The sequence below is a fragment of the Chiloscyllium punctatum genome, chromosome 14, assembly GCF_047496795.1.
Source record: "Chiloscyllium punctatum isolate Juve2018m chromosome 14, sChiPun1.3, whole genome shotgun sequence".
NCBI classification, from domain to species: Eukaryota; Metazoa; Chordata; class Chondrichthyes; order Orectolobiformes; family Hemiscylliidae; genus Chiloscyllium; species Chiloscyllium punctatum.
In genome coordinates this window covers 30,427,109-30,445,042 of record NC_092752.1, presented here as the reverse complement: position 1 = coordinate 30,445,042, position 17,934 = coordinate 30,427,109, and the positions used below count along the sequence as shown (strand labels likewise).

At 40.0% G+C, this 17,934-nt stretch overlaps 1 long non-coding RNA gene across 2 annotated transcripts in view; it reads left to right on the top strand.

Moving 5' to 3' along the window:
* Window positions 1-17,934, top strand: part of LOC140485704 (uncharacterized) — a 155,015-nt gene that overhangs the window by 76,440 nt on the left and 60,641 nt on the right. The gene's annotated exons all lie outside the window — the stretch shown is intronic.

Genomic DNA, 17,934 nt, shown 5'->3' with positions numbered 1-17,934 from the left:
TAACAAAGAGGATTGATGAGGGCAGAGCGGTGGATGTGATCTATATGGACTTCAGTAAGGTGTTCAACAAGGTTCCTCGTGGTAGACTGGTTAGCAATGTTAGATCATGTGGTATAAAAGGAGAACGAGCTACTTGGATGCAGAACTGGCTTGAAGGTAGAAGACAGAGGGTGGTGGTGGAGGGATACTTTTCAGACTGGAGACCTGTGACCAGCAGTGTGTCATAAGGATCAGTGCAGGATCCACTGCTTTTCATCACATATAAATGATGTGGATGTGAACATGGGAGGTATGGTTAGTAAGTTTGCAGATGACACCAAAATTGGAGGTGTAGTGGACAGCGAAGAAGATCCATTCAGAGTAGAACGGATCTTTTTTGTTGTCCACTAGAGTAGAATGGATCTTGATCAGATGGGCCAATTAGCCGAGGAATGGAAGATGGAGTTTAATTTAGAGAAATGTGAGATGCTCCATTTTGGAAGAGCAAATCAGGGCAGGACCTATATACTTTGCTGAACAAAGAAACCTTGAAGTGCAGTTTCATTGTTTCTTGAAAATGGAGTCGCAGGTAGATAGAATAGTAAAGAAGCCTTTTGGTGTGCTTGCATTTATTGGTCAGTGCATTGAGTATAAGAGTTGGGAGGTCATGTTGAGGCTATACAGGACATTGGTTAGGCCACTATTGTAATACTGCAAGCAATTCTGGTCTCCCTGCTTTCGGAAGGATGTTGTTAAACTTGAAAGGGTTCAGAAAAGATTTACAAGGATGTTGCCAGGGTTGTAGGGTTTAAACTAAACAGAGAAGCTGAATAGACTGGTGCTATTTTCTCTGGAGCATCAGAGGCTGAAAGGTGACCTTATAGAGGTTTATAAAATCATGAGAGACTTAGATAGGGTTAATAAACAAGGTTTTTTCCCTTGGGGTGGAAGAGTCGAAAACTAGAGGGCATTGGTTTAGGCTGAGAGGGGAAAGATTTAAAAGGGATGTAAGGGGCAACTTTCTCATGCAGAGGGCGGAGCGTTATGGAATGATCTGCCAGAGGAAGTGGTGGAGGCTGGTACAATTACAACATTTAAAAGTCATCTGGATGGATAAAAAGTAGGAAGGGTTTAGAAGGATATGGGCCAGATGCTGGCAAATGGGACTAGGTTTATTTAGGATATTGGTTGGCATGGACGAGTTGGACTGAAGGGTCCATTTACATGCTGTATATCTCTATGACTCTGTATGCAATAAACTACATCTTGTTTACTTGACAAGGCTGTTCTCATTAGACCATAAAGTGGACACCCTTGTCCACACAAGAGACCATGTAAACCCCTAAAGAATTTACACAATTGGAAGATACGGATAGCAGCACATACAAGTAGGTGATCAGTGTGATATATGACATTTAATTTAATAGCATCCATCCCCAAGAGACAAACTATTAGTTACCCAGAGGACTGCAAGCAAAACAAATACTGCTGATTGCTGAGCACAGCAAACCCCAAATAAAGTTTGTGGCAACACTCCATGTTGAAGAATACATTAAAGAAGAATATACAAAGTATTTCAGAGCTGATTAGCAATGTGCTGGAAAAGAAAAAAAATGTGCAGCTCCAAGAGAGAGGCACAGGCTGAATTGTGAGGCAGTAATCTGTGGGACCCGATCCTGAGTTTGAGTTTAGCCGATGAGCAAACAGATCATAGAAATGGTATATGTCAATGGTAAAAATCCTTAATGGAAAGGGGAAAACATTGAATGGTGTTGTGAGAAAAGTCACCCCCAATAAATGGAAAGAAATGGTGATGAGACACTCCTCAAGGCAGAGGTTGGATCTCTCCTATGGTTGATGGGTTCACTACTGAACCATGTTCTGGGTTCAGGAGTTCCATCCATTGGGTCCCAAGTGAGGATGTCTTTCAGAGGAGGGCACAGATCGAAGGAAGCAGCAGTAATAAGGGTCAGGAAAGGAAAAGGAGGCTGTAGAAGGGATGTGGAGGATACAAGAGATATGAGAGGGACAATGAGATTGCCAGAGGTCAAACTAGACTAAAATCTAGCTACCTCCCTCAGTGAGTTGATTAATTGTCCATCACTAGTCACGACAGGATGTGACAAGATCCTATCCATTATTTATGGAATCACAGGTCTGTATGTCACCTGCTGCTAGTATTGTTAGGACACAAGCAGTCCTGTTTGGTAGCTTCACCAGGTTGACACCTGAGTTTTAGGTATGCATGATGCTGACATGGCTTCCTGCACTTTTCAATGAACCAGGGTTGATTCCCTGGCTTGACAGTAATTGTAGAGTGGGGGATACGACAGGCTATGAGGTTGAAGATTGTGTTGGAATACAGTTCAGCTGCTACTGGTGACCCACAGCACTGCATTAATGCCCAGTCTTGAGTTGCTAGATCTGCTGAAAGTCTGTCCCATTTAGGTTAGATTAGATTATTTACAGTGTGGAAACAGGCCCTTCAGCCCAACTAGTCCACACCGGCCCTCCGAAGAGCAACCCACCCAGACCCATTCCCCTACGTTTACCCCTTCACCTAACACTACGGGCAATTTAGCATGGCCAATTCACCTAACCTGCACATTTTTGGACTGTGGGAGGAAACCGGAGCACCCGAAGGAAACCCACCCAGACACGGGGAGAATGTGCAAAATCCACACAGTTGCCTGAGGCGGGAATTGAACCCAGGCCTCTGGTGTTGTGAGGCAGCAGTGCTAACCACTGTGCCACCCATTAAGATGGTGCTAGTGCTATATAATGCGATGGAGGGTATTCTCAATGTGAAAATGGGGCTTTGTCTCCACAAAGACACTTATCAATATGTAATGGACAGATGCATTGCAGTAGATTGATGTGGTTTCGCTCTTGAATAATAATTTAGATAATGTGTTTTTTTAATTCGTCTTGCCAAAATTGAGAATTTCACATTTTCCCACATTATACTTCATTTACCTCATCTTTGCTCGCTCATTTAACCTTTCTGTATCTTTTTGTAGCCTCCCTACGTCCTCTTCAGAACTTACTTTCCTACCTATCTGAGCGCCATCGAAAATTTGACAACCATAGGACTATCGCTTTATCTAAGTAATTGCATAATGAATTCACTCTCAGAAGGTCAAAACCTGGACACCAAAATATTTTAAGCTGCCTGACAGCAAATAAAAAGGTTTCATCCTCATAAGTAATGTTGTTGGGGTTTCCCAGGACTTGAGAAACTTGTTTGGTCCCTGGGGGAGAGAAGTACATGGTTTATGGGATAGATGCATTGGCAGCACTGCTTTTGGAACAAACACAGTAGGAGAATTTCCACCAGGATCAATGAGGATATCTCTTTACAAACCAGTGATCAACCAACACCCTGCAGTCCACAATTTGCCATCTGCTACATTCATTATCTTGAGCTGAATCTGAACCGACCATTATTGATCTCCTCACTGCGATTTCCAACTTGCTTCTGCCATTCCACTATCTTGAACGGGAAAAAAAATGTAACTAGCTTTGCATGATTTAAGCTTTCTCATTTATTGGTACCTTTAATTAAAGAGGAACTAAACATTAGCATTGACGTTCTACCAATGTTATATGACTTTTAACTTGTGGAATATATTCTTGCAAGTTGAAATAGTTCCAACAATATTTCAAGACTGAGAGAAAGCCAGAAGGTACTGGAAATGTTTAGCAGGTCAGGCATCATTTACAGAGAGGAAAGCAGAGTCAATGCTTCAGGTCAATAATCTTACATCAAAACGATTGCTTCATGATTATATTACATTTTCTCTATGTTCCAAAGCTAAAAGGGCATTGGTCACTTTGCATTAATAACATCCATTTCAGAAGTATCATCATTAAAGAAGCCAAATTTCAGTTGCTGTTTGCATTGAGCTGAACACACTATAGTCTAACAGCTGCTAAGTAGAGTGATTTGATTCTGTGAACAAAATGCTTAAACTAAATAATAATCTCACAATCCAATGCAGCTAAAAACAAGCTGTTGTAGCAGGATACTTATTGAGGAAGCTTTTAGGTTTATAGAACAATTATATGTTATACAACCCTGTACTTGTTTGAAAGGGAATTTGTATTTGTTAAACATGTCATATCTTTCAGAACTTCATAATTATTTCTTATCTGGTGTAGACACTAATGTAGCAATCAGTCTGTCTCCCACAAACAGCAGATGAGATAAATAATGTATTGCTTAGGGAAGAACAGGACACAATGTTCTAAATGTATACAAATGGCTCACATTTAATCCAAAAGATAAAAAGCATTGCTAGTGTTGGACGATTCTTTTAATAGATTTGGAAGTACAGGAAATTTAAGAACAGCTGAAAGTCTCTTGCTGAAATTGTATAATCTTTTTTCAGCATCCCTCAATAATTGAGGGTACAGTTTGTTGACTTCATTCTGAGCAAATAGCTACTTAATACATGACAACCCATGATACATGTACAGAGAGAGAGTCTTCTACAGAGGCAATGAAGTTTGCACGCCTTGTTATATTCCCCTTAAAATAGAAGCATAAATAATTCCCCTACAGTTGAATTGCTCCCTTTCAAACCCTGCAGCCAAGAACTCACAAATGTTGGCATGAAGCCAGGATTTCCCACCCCATCTTTGTGAAAAACAAAGTCACTCTGCCTAAAGTTAAACAGCACTGCTATTGCAAAAAATGTTTCTTTTCAGCGTATAGCACAGAGATAATGGAGCAGTGAAATTAAAACAAACTGGTTCTGACCAGTTACATTTAAATATCACCTTCTTAGAAACCAACTTTGTTGTAAAGTTTTAATGAGATGTGCATGAAGTGGTCGCACTTGAGTTCCAGGTTTTGGATCTCGGGCAGCAGCTGGAGACACTGTGGCACTACTGCGAGGCTGAGAGGTATGTGGATGGCATGTTTACAGTGTGGTCACACTGCAGCTGAAGGGACTAGAGGAAAGAAAGGAATGGGTGATCATCAGACAGTCAAGGAGAAACAGGCAAGGAATGCAGGAGACCCGGTGTCCTCCTCACAAATTGGTTTTCCATTTTGATAGCTGAAGATGGCACTGGCATCTCAAGGGAACTCAGACAGTGCCAAGCTTCTGGCACCACAAGCAGCAGGACTGTACAAGAGGGGAGGAAGAATAAAGCAGGAGCAATAGTGATTGGAGATTCATTAAGGTAATAGACAGGCTTTTCTGCAGCCACATACATGACTCAAGGTGCCAGGGTCAGGGATGTCACTGAGTGGCTGCAGGGCATCCTAAAGGGGCTGTGTGATAACTTAGAGTTGTGGTATATGTTGGTACTACCAATATCGGTAGAAAAGGGTTTGAGGTATTTCACCAATAGTTCAGGGAGCCAGGCAGTTGATTAAGAAGCAGGACCTCGAAGGTTGTAATTTCAGGATTACTCCCACTCCATGTGCCAGCGAGTACAGAAATCAGAGAATGGAGCAGATCCAAGTGTGACTCAAGAGTTGGTACAAGAGGGAATGTTTTAGATTTCTGGATTACTGGAATCATTCCTGTGGAAGCTGAGACCTCGACAAGTGGAACTGGGGAGGGGGATACAGTGCACTAGTTCAATAGCAACACAGCTTAACTTAGAAAAAGAGCCAAGGCAGAGTGAGTTCAACCATGTGGTGTGTCAAGGAAGTAAGGTGAGACTGGATAGCCTCTATTTTAATGCCAAGAGTATTAAAGGTAAAACAGATGAGTTAAGAGTATGAGTTGACACATGGAATTGTGATGTTGTAACTATCTCAGAGACGTGGTTGAGGGAGGTACAAGACTGATAACTTAACTTTCTGGGATAAAGGATCTTCAGGCAGAACAAGGGAGGTTGCAGAAATGGAGGTGGTGTCACAATATTAGTTAGGGAGTCGGTGAGCAGTGACAGTATCTGAGAGGGGCTATCAAATGAGGCTATGTGGGTAGAACTTAGAAATAAAAAGGAGGCAGTCATACTGTTTGAAGTGTATTATAAGCCACCAAACCATCAGTGGGCAATTGAGGAGCAGGTAAGTCATCAATTCACTACAATTAATAATAGGGTAGTTATATTTAGGGATTTCAACCACTCCAAAACTAATTAGGATAATCAAGGTATAATGAGTTTCAAGTAGACAGATGTTTTTGAAATTCATTCAGAAATTTGTATATCAACATGTAGATGGTCCTCTGAGGGATAGTGCAGTGCTAGACCTAATTCTGGGGAAAGAAGCTGGACAGGTGTTTGAGGTGATAGTGGAGGAGCATTTTAGTGACAGCAACCACATGGTTTGAGTTTGTTATGGAAAAAGATAAAGGGTTTTGGGTTGAGGTAAGACAGACTTTATTAAAAATAAGAAAGATTTGGCCTAAATAAACTGGGAACAGCTACCTGAGGGTAAATCTACAGCAGATTAGTAGGAAGCAGCACGGTGGCTCAGTGGTTAGCCCTGCTGCCTCACACACCGGGTTCAATTCCTGCCTCGGGCAACTGTCTGTGTGGAGTTTGCACATTCTCCCCGTGTCTGCGTGGGTTTCCTCCGGGTGCTCCGGTTTCCTCCCACAGTCCAAAGATGTGCAGGTTAGGTGAATTGGTCATGCGAAATTGCCTGTAGTGTTGGGTGTAGGGGAGTGGGTCTGGGTGGGTTGCTCTTCAGAGGGTCAGTTTGGACTTGTTGGGCCGATGGGCCTGTTTTCACACTGTAGGCAATCTAATCTAATCTGAAAAAAAGCATTCAAAAAGGCAAGTACAGGCCCAACATGTTCCCTTTCGGATGAAATGTAGAAACAACGGGCCCAGAGACCCATGGATCTCTGGGAATATTCAGGATTGAATAAAGAAGAAAAGAGAAAAATGTAACCGGTACAAATGGAGCAAAACAATGAAGGCCTGAGAGAAGTAAAGAAGGTAGAGGGAGGAGATTAAGAAAGCAATTCAGAACACAAAGATGTGAGAAAACGCTAGTGGGCAAGATTAGGGAGGGTACCAAGCTATTCTACAAGTATATCAAGTGACAGAGAATAATCAGAGAAAGAGGAGGGCCCATTAGGGACTAAGGAGGCAATTTGTGCATGAAGGTGGAGGGTATTGGTAGAGTGTTAATGAGTACTTCACATCTGTCTTTATTTGGGAAAAGGAGCTTGCAAGAATTTGAGAAGATGGATTGTGAAGTTCTTAAGCAGATTGTTGCAGCAAGTGAGGAGATTTCGGAGAATTTAAAACTAGACAGGTCAGGAAGGGTTGTATTCCTGGCTACTGTGGGAGACAAGGGTGGAAATTAAAAGGGAGCAGATCCAAACTTTCAAATTTTCTCTGGCCTCAGGGAATTGGACGACAACGAATGCAGTTCTAGTTTTCAAGAAGGGTGGTAGAGATAGACCAGGAAACTATAGACTAGTGAGTCTAACACAAGTGGTTGGGAAACTACTGGAGAAAATGGTGAAGGAGAAAATTAATCTATATTTAGAGAGGCAAGTTTTGAAGAAGAATAGTCAGCATGGCTTTGATAGAGGCTTAATAAGTCTAGTGCAATTTTTTGAGAGGTAACCAATGGATAAGAGCAAGGCAGTTGACATTGTTTTTATGGTTTTCAGCAAGGCCTTTGAAAAGATCTCACATGGGAAACTGGTAAAGAAGGCAATAGCTCATGGGACCCAGGGTAACTTGACAAGTTGGATCCAAAATTGGCTTAGTGACAGGAGACAAAGGATAATGGTAGAATGCTGTTTGTGTGACTGAAGCCCCGTGTGCAGTGGAGCCCACAAGGATTCGCACTGGGTTCCTTATTGTTTGTGATATTTATAAATGATGTAATTGAGAACTGGGGAAGTTGATAAGTAAGTAAGTTTGCAAATGACACAAAGATTGGCTGGGTGGTTGACAGTGAGGAGGAAAACATTATATTACAGGAGGGCTTGTCCACAGATCTCTGATGATGGCAGGGCAGGTTAATAGGATAATTAAGAAGGCATATGGAATGTTTGCCTTTATCAGTCTTGGCATAGATTATGGGAGCAAAAAAACCATGTTGGAACTGTACAGAACTTTGGTTAGGCCACAGCTGGAGTACTGGTTGCAGTTTTGGTCACTACACTTAAGAAGGATGTGATTGCACTGGAGGGGGTGCAAAGGTTATTGCGTGGGATGAAACATCTCAGCTATGAAAAGAAGCTGATTAAGCAAAGAAGGTTGAGAGGAGACATGATAGAGGTCTATAAGTTATGAGGGGTATGGACATGGTGAATAGAAAGCAATTTTTCCCCTTAGTTGAAAGGTCAGGAACAAGGGGGCATAACTTTAAAGTGAAAGGAAGGAGGTTTAGAGTGGGTTTGAGGAAAGACTTTTTCACCCAGAGAGGGCTAGGGCTCTGGAATGCACTGCTTGAGAAGGTAGTTGAGGCAAGGAACCTCACAACCTTTAAAAAAATAGTTGGATGAGCACTTGAAGTATTATAAACATTTCAAAGCTATGGACCTGGTGTGGGCAAGTGAAACTAGTGTAGGCAGTAGTATATTTTTGGCAGTACAGTCTCATCAGGTTGAATGGCCTCTTCTGTATTGTACCATTCTATGATCCTATGAAATTAGATCAATAACAAATAATGTTAAAGGGTTGAAGATCACTGCATGCTAATGTTCATTCATTCCAAACTAACTACTTAATAAATTCATGTACAGAATAGATTATATTTGCCTTTGTTTAGATTCTAAAATTCAATAAATTAAGTATGATGGTATGAGTAACATGACTCAATCTACTTACTGATTTTGACTGCATCCATAAATAATTAATTATGTACTTTAATACTCAGCAACCAACAGATAAACTTACAGACCTTATATGATATTGTGAGATGACTGAACTGTTGCTTCTTTGTATGCCAAAGAGTGCATTTTTGATTGTTTTAATACAAGTCCCTTTGGAAACTGATCTCAAACTCTTCAAGAGTCCCTAGATCAATAATATGAGCAAAGAGGAAAATGAACCAATGCAATTAGAGTGTTTGAAGCTTAGTTCTTTGAAGATAAACTACATAGAAAAAAATGGTGAGAGAAAATAACAAAATTAAGGAAAACTCCCAACTGTGGGAGTGGCAGATCAGAATCATTGGCGAACTTGAAGTGGCAATTGGATAGGTACATGGATAGGTGCTTAAGCTAGGACAAATGTTCGGCACAACATCGTGGGCCGAAGGGCCTGTTCTGTGCTGTATTGTTCTATGTTCTATGTTCTATATATTAGTGTGCTAGTACAGACCTTGAGTTATGCTGAAGAAAGTGATATGCTCTCAAAGGTTTTCATCTTGCATTCATCAGAACAGAATTACAAGATTGCGTAAGAGAGTTAGGATAAAGGGGACATTTTCAGGATGGCCAGTTGTAACTGGTGGATTGTCACAAGGATCGGGACTGGAGCCCCAGTTATTTACAATATATATTCATACTTTGAATGAGGGAAGTCAATGTACTCTTGCCAAGTTTGCAGATGATGCTAGTATAATTGGGAAGGCAACTGGTGAGGATAGCACAAAGAGTCTGCAGAGAGACTTAATCAGGTTAAGTGAGTGTGTAGATTTTTGGAACATAATGTAGGTAAATATGAGTTTATGCATTTTAGCCAGAACAATACAGGAACTGCATATTATTAGTGGAGAAAGCCTGCAGAGAGCTACAGCATAGAGAGATTTGAAAGGTCTTGTGCAAGAATTACAAAGAGCTGGCATCTATGTTTCGTAGGTAATAGGGAATGCAATTGGAATGTTGCCTTTATTTCCAAAAGAATGGAATATAAAAGTAGGAGGATTTGCTAAAACTGTAGGAAGCACTAATCAGACATAAACTGGAATATTATGAACATCTTTGAGTACATTATCTTAAGAAAGACATACTGGCATTGGAGGCAGTCCAAAGAAGGTTCACTAGGCTGATACTAAAAATGGAGGGCCTGTCTTATGAGAAAAGGTTGAGTAGGAAGGGTCTGTACTCACTAGAATTTAGAAGCATGAGAGATGACCTTATTGAAACAGACAGGATTCTTAGGGGAATAAAACAAAGAGCTATGGATGCTGGGAATCTGAAACAAAAACAGAAACTGCTGGAAATTCAGCAGGGCTGGCTGTAACTGTGGAGAGAAAAGCAGAATTAACATTTCGAGTTAAGTGACTTGTCATCAGAACACATTAGGAATTCCTCGAAGACTTGACAGGGTAGATGCTGGGAACTGGTTTCCCCTTATGAGAGAATCTAAGACCAGAGGGCATAATCTCAAAATAAGGGATTGCAAATTTAAAACAGAGATGAGGAGGAATTTCTTATCTTAGAAGGTAGTGAATATGTGGAATTCTTTACCAAAGACGACTATCAAGTCTAGGGTTTTGAGCCATATTCAAGACAAAGATAGTTATCTAGTCAATGAGGGAATCGAAGCTTAAGAGAAAAGACAGGTGAGTCAAATTGAGGATTATCAGATCAGCCATGAGCAGATTCAATGGATTTAATAGCACACTTCCACTCCTATGTTTTGTGGATTTATAGTCTTATAATGCCAAATCTTAAAAATAATAACAATTTATTCCTAAATGAGAAGGAAGTGCTGACTGGTTGGCAAGTGAAAGTGTGTGGCCATGGGAAATGTACCAGGAGACCGTTAACTGCCAAGCAATTGTTAAAGTTCAAACTAAGCAAGATGACTCTGATGAATCAATTAGGAAAATATCCCTTAAATTGATCATCTCTGAGCCTTTGATTTATTGATAAAGGTACAAAGCATGGACATGTTCTCTTTGTTTGAAAAGCACAAGACCCTGTGAGTGAATGTTTAGGTGAATCACAAACAAGTGAAACACACTTCAAACTCAACTCATAATCCTAAATTAGTCCTTAGTATAGTGAAATTTAACATTTTTATTATACTGTCCTGGTGACTGTAAGACAAAATCTTCAACAGCATGTCTCTTTCTTCAGAAATACACAAAAACAAATGAACAAAATAAAGCAATACAACTGGGTCTTAAATTCTGAATTAAATGGGATATGGGCCTGGCAACGAAAAGGCACTCTAAACACAAGAGCAAAATAATCATGTGCATGAAACGTACTATGTTTTTCATGTGAAAATGAACACTACATAATTTAATTTCTGGATCTTGTTTAAATTCATCAGATATGCTAAGTAAGCATCTACAGGATGCACTGCAGAAATTCACCAAACCTCATAAGACAGCACTTTCCAAACCCACAACCACTTCCATCTAAAAAGACAAGTTCAGCACATGTGTAGGAACACCACCATTTACAAGTTCCCCTCCAAGCCACTCAGCGACCAGATTTGGAAATATTCACCATCCTTCAGTCATTGGTTCAAAATCCTGAAATTCCCTCCCTAAGAGCATTGTGGGTGTACATACAGCAAATGGACTGCAATTGTTTAAGAAGGCTACTCACTACCACCTTCTCAGAGGTGACTTGGGATGGGCAATAAGTGCTGCCAACGATCGTCACACCTCATTCTCAGAGGTGACTTGGGATGGGCAATAAGTGCTGCCAACGATCGTCACACCTCACAAATGAATAAGAACAAGTAATTACTTATACTTGCATAAGCACTAACCATTTTGCAATTTTGGTGTATTATATAAGACAGCAATGGTTTATGAGACTAAAACATTCTTATTTGAAAATGTAGGAAGTGAAATTTGCTGACTCTGCTCTTGTTTCACAGGCAGTAAATGGACAGAAAACTGTTCAACATTGACATGAGTACTTATGATTTTAGGCAATCCAATTTCTTACCGTTACTGGCTTACGATTGGTTAAAGAAGAGGTAAAGTGATTATTTTAGTGCTTGACACAGTTATGTATTACAGATTTTACAATTTAAAATCCACAAACATCTAAAAGGGAATCTTCTCAATGCACAGCACATGGTCAAATAACCTACACACTGACCTTTCATAGAAACGATGCTGGAATATGCAGTAGAGGGTAATTTAGGACTTACCTGTGTTGCAATTGATAGTTTTAATATGTATAAAATGTATCCAATATCAATTAGTGCATTTTATATCACCAGAATTCAAAAGTCTTTCTTTTCTTAGTTTCTTTGGGCATGATGTTCCAGATGCAGCTGCACCAAACATTTTGCCACAGCCAGCTTTGATCAATTCCTTCCTATGATTTTTTCTTGGCTCCTGAGAGTATTCTTAGAATCTAGTCTGGGAGCCACATATGATCAAGCAAGCCAAAGTAAAATACTACTGTTGCTGAAAATAAACAGACAATGATGGTGAAACTTAGCAGGTCTGGCAGCAATTGTGGAGAAAGAAACAGTTATGATTTCAAGTCCAACGTGATTCTTTTTCAGTATGGTAAGACAACTTAGGACGTCAAAGAAAATTGACTTGTAGCTGTAATATTGCCAACATACTGTACTAACTCGAATCACTCACAGAATTGGTTCATGTGCTTGGAAAAGCTTCTTTTCCTGTGATTGTATTTTCAATGGAAATGCCAAATTGCTGCTTAGGGGAGGGGTGCAGTTAAGAGTAAGACTCTATAAAAAATATAAGGAGGAAGCTGAGCAAATTAAACAAAATAGGGTATATGAACAAGTGAAATTATCTACAATCAGATTTCTTTGGTCTTTGTGATAATCCAGATTGGTTTCTTTGCTCACAGGTTGCAATACAGAAACATGAATTAATATTAACTGCAGATGCATTCTTGACTGATGATTGTGTTTGACAACACCCCCCATTTCCATTATTACTCTCAATTGGAACAAAAACATTTCTTCCAAACTCCTGTCACAGATTGGTAGAATGTTCCTCCAAGCACATCACTGTCTTCCCCTCAAAGTTACTGAAAGACATCTGGGAACACATGCAGAAATTATACTCTTGATAGATTAAGCTATGATTCCACAGGAAAAGAGGAAAATAGTAAGACTCTGACAAAATTGTTTATGTTTAAAAGACTTTATGGATGATTTTCCTGAATTTTTTGCTCTAAACACGTTCACTTCCTCAGGCACTAAGACCAGGAAAAAAGTCCTGATACATGGATTACCAAATTTCCAATCTTTGAAGGTTTTGTCAGGATTTCTGGAGCACACCTGACAAGGATAATGGGACATTTTGGCCAATGAATGCAATTAATGCCAACTAGACAATCCCATTCAAATGAGGTGAGCAGGGACATCTGTGCCTTGCCATTTCATTTTCTTTTATTTATATTAGTTAAGTGCTCCTGAGCAAACATGACATTGTGTCCTTCAACAGACCTCTATTAATTAAACATTGTAGGTGAGCATAAATTTATTTAGCACCATCAGCAGCCAAGGTTTGTTGCTTGCCTTCTTGAACCACTATAGTCCACTTGTTGTAGGTTGACCCACACTGCCATTAGAGGGAATTCCAGGATTTTGACCCAACATAAGTGAAGGAATGGCGACATATTTTCAAATCAGGATGGTGAGTGGCTTGGAGGGGAACATTTCGGTGGTGGTGATCTCATGTATCTGCTGCCCTTGTCCTTCGAGTTGAAAGTATTTGTGGGTCTAAAAGATGCTGTCTGTTAATCTTTGGTGAATTTCTGTAGTGCATCTTTAGTATGTACACACTGCTGCTACTGAATGTCACTGGTGGCGGGAGTGGATGCTTGTGGATTTGGTACCAATCAAGTGGGCTGCATTGTCTTGGATGTTGTGAGCTTCGAGTGTTGTTGGAGGTGCATTCATCCAGGAAAGTCTGAAAGGGAAAGGCTAGAACTTGAACTGGGTTTTGGACTATGGTTCCTGTTTGGCTGTTGATGCGCAACATGAAGATTTGAAAACTGCCTGTTTAGCCTGGTCATTCAAAAAGTTATCAGCTCTTGGAAATTCAGAGAATAGGAACTAAATTATAAGTACTGTTGTCCTTTGAAGTGAATGGAAAAGGTGACCCTGATCAACACCTTCAGAAAATCTATGCCTATGGAACAATGCATTGTGAAAACCACTTAAGTAATCTGACCAGTTTTGTTATTTTCTTTTACTTATCCCTTTACTGTGTTTATTTGTCTTTTGTGTGAATGAGGTTGAAAACATACATTATTGGGTTTAAACTTAGACAACAATTCGATAACTTTGTTGTTTAATTTTGCTAAAGTTACTGTATCATTAATAAATTGCCTTTTGTTTAAACTATAGACTTGGTGGGCAGGATTGATTATCAAAATGTTTGGTTATGAACCATTGAGTCAATTTTGTGGGTCTTTAAAGGCTTTAATTTTACGGTGTTACGAATACAGAGGCAGAAAAACTGATTTGGTTTGACTGTTTCCATTTTGTAACAATGACTTATGATTGTTTTCTTCAAGAACCGCTCAGAATATGCAAGGAATGCAGGATATGAAACTCATAACTTAAGAACAAATTTCAAAATAACAGGAAAACAGATGACTCTGACTGGAAGAAACTGTACTGCTCTAAGCTGGGCCTTTAGAGGGAGCTGGGGGAGCAAGAATACTAACTCTTTCTTCTCTAATATCATAAACAAAAGAGGAAAAGCTCAGTCAAGTTTTTTTTTGTTAACGTGTTCATGGACAATGAAAGTACTTGACAAGGCAAGCATTTATTGTTCCACCCCAACTGCCCTTGAGAAGGTAGTGGGGAGTAGCTGTCTTGATTTGCAGCAGTTCATATAGTGTAGGTACACCCATAGTGCTTAAAGATAAAATGGATTAAACCTATGTCAGTAGAATTCATAAACTAGCCAGCTGTTCCCATGAATATAAAGGGTGATCAAATTGACATCTGTGATCATCGAAGGAGTTGGAAGAGTGAATAGAAACTATTTTGTCTGACAGGACGAGTCTAGATGAAGAGACGTTAAAATTAAAGTTAGACTATTCAAAAGTCACTTATTCATGAAAATGGTAGTGGAAATTTGGATCAGTATTTCCAGAAAAGTGTAATTGCTGGTAGTCTAGTGAATAGTTTTAAAAAAATTGACAGATAGGATATAGATCAGCCATGATCCATAAATGTTGAAACTTATTAAATATCTGAATGGTCTAATTTTATTTCCATTATCCAAATGTTTATTTGGGGGAGAATTTTGCCACTATCAAAATTAGATGTTTGGGATGCAGTCTAACAACACAGAGGTAGTAGAAGGATTGAGACATAATGGCTATTAGTACCATAAAAATGGATTCCATCAGCACGCACACATGAAGCCTGGCCTTGTGTGTGAATGATGTGATGAGTGGAAGTTTGCAGATGAGAACCAGGAAAATGGTCAACAATTAGATTCTTTGGAGACTCCAGAATTAACAGTGCAGATGTGGGAAGACATTGCAGGAGATTCTTTGGCCTTGGCTGTTGCCTGTTCAATATATCACTCAAACATGCAGCCAGAGCTACCAGCATTTCTTATGGGCTACAAAGCACCCAAGGACTCTGACACCACGTAAAAGGTAGCAAGCATCTTGCTGCAAACTGGCTGCAGACAACAAGGAACTAAATAAATTTTAGATAACTGAGCATTCCAGATAGGGCAGCTGGATTGTTTGATCTGAGCAGATAGCGGAAGAAGATACCTGACATTCTACGAAGCCCCTGCCCACATTAGGGACTGTAGGAGAGTATCAATTCCAAGAACAATGAGGACATGGAGCATGTGAATACCATAAACTTCACAAATGACAGCAAAGATTATAATTTTGAAACCTTACTAATGTTGTCAACAGTGCACTCTCTCTGCTCACTTCTCCATCACTTAGTCTCATGACTCAATATTTTCCCGCTCACCTTAATCTATTCTCCAATTACCACAATACCAAGCTGGCAGTTTTATCTCCTCAATCTCACAAACTATTCCTCTCAATTAACATTAATCAAACATGAATTGCATTTTGAGGAAAAAAAACAAACCTCACTACATGCTCAGTAACACATTCCATTCTTGTCATAGAAATGTTCTTCCTGCTTAATGATCCCAAAAAGTTGTAAATGAAGAATGATGAGCCCATCTGTACAACCTATTCTGCTTACAGGAAGTGTTTTTGTTGTCATGGATGGGGTAAAGCTATGGCCACATTAACACTGGGAGAGATATTGTGACCATTATTATCTCTACCACTCTATTCTGCACGACAAATCTCAGCTACTTTCAGCAGCCCATCCTTCACACTAAAATCTAAGTTTAGCCCATCTATTTCATTTTGATGCAGATGTGAAAGACTAAAGAGAGGAGGCCAAACGTACGAACATGCTGCAACAATCTCACCCAATCAAACACCAGTAAGGATGTTGTGAAACTTGAAAAGGTTCAGAAAAAAAATTTACAAGGATTGGAGAGTCTGAGCTACATGGAAATGCTGAATAGGCTGTGGCTGTTTTCCCTGGGGCATCGAAGACTGAGGGGTGACCTTAAAGGTTTATAAAATCATGAGGGGCATGGTTAGGGTAAACAGACAAGGTCTTTCCACTGGGGTGGGGGAATTCAGACCTAGAGGGCGTAAGTTTAGGGTGAGAGGGGAAAAAATTTAAAAGGGACCTGAGGAGCAACTTTTTCAAGCAAAGGGTGATGCAAGTTTGGAATGAGCTGCCAGAGGGAGTGGTGGAAGCTGGTACAATTAGAACATTTAGAAGTCATCTGGATGAGTATATGAATAGGAATTGTTTAAAGGGACATAGGCCAAGTGCTGGCAAATGGGACTAGATTAATTTCGGATATCTGGTTAGCATGAATGAGTTGGACCAAAGGGTGTGTTTCTGTGCTGTACATATCTATGACTCGCTTAGATATTGCCATTATGTATAGTTTTAAAAACTTGGTTCAAGGATGGGTTACTGATCACATCAGGCCAAGAACTGGAGTAGCAAACAAATACACCATAAGTGCCAGGGCTCCTCTGGCAAGTTTTCACACTGGCTCTGTTGCAAGTACTCAGATGCTGACTTCAAGCACAAAAACAACTGAAGACATTGATGCAGCAAGAAATGCTAATCTATCTTGCAGTAGGCAATATCAGGCAGCATACAGAAGCCCAGTTTCAACATGCTCATGGAAGACTATTCTGAACATCTTCAGTTGCAATAATAGCGCAGTGGCAGCTCTACCCCATTTCTCCTATTTCGTAGAGAAACTGTGGTCGAACCTCAGATGGCTACCATTCATGACTTTGGGGATCAGCATTGATACCTTTCAGAACATCATGATCACCTCCCTATGAAACTATACAGCGCCACAGAAGCAGGGAGATTACCATCTAGGAAAGTAGACTTTTCTCCTTGGGACAGATACCTGCCATGCTTTCTCAGTATGGCAACCAGCTCTCCTAACACTAACCCCACCTTAAGGGTAGGCAGTGGCCTAGTGGTATTATTGCTAGTTTATTAATCTAGACAACCCACGTGGTGTATTCTGGAAACTAAAGTTCAAATCCTGCCATGGCAGATGGAGGTATCTGAATTCAATAAAAAGTTGGAATTGAGAGTCTAATAATGACCATGAAATTGATTGTAAGGAAGTTGATTGTAAGGAAGAAAAAAACCATCTGCTTCATTAATGTCCTTTAGGGAAGGAAACTGCTATCCTTACCTGGTCTGACCTACATGTGACACCAGATCCACAGCAATGTGGTTGACTGTCCTCTGGCAATTCGGGATGGGCAATATCAGCTGGTGTGGTCAGCAACACCCTTAACCTGTGAATGAATGGAAAAAAGTGCTAGACAGCTAGCTGAGCCTGACTGCCTTGGCTGACCATGGGAAACTGGGCTTTCTAGAGATACCCAAGTCCCAAGCAGGAATTAAATTCATTCTATTTTAATTCCAAATTATAACCAAAAACACCAAATTGATTTAATTATTTAGTCAGTTCACTTCATAAACTAAATAGGGAATAACATCAATGGCGATAACCATGTATAATTTGAATACTTGAGGCAATAAAGGTTAAAACAAATG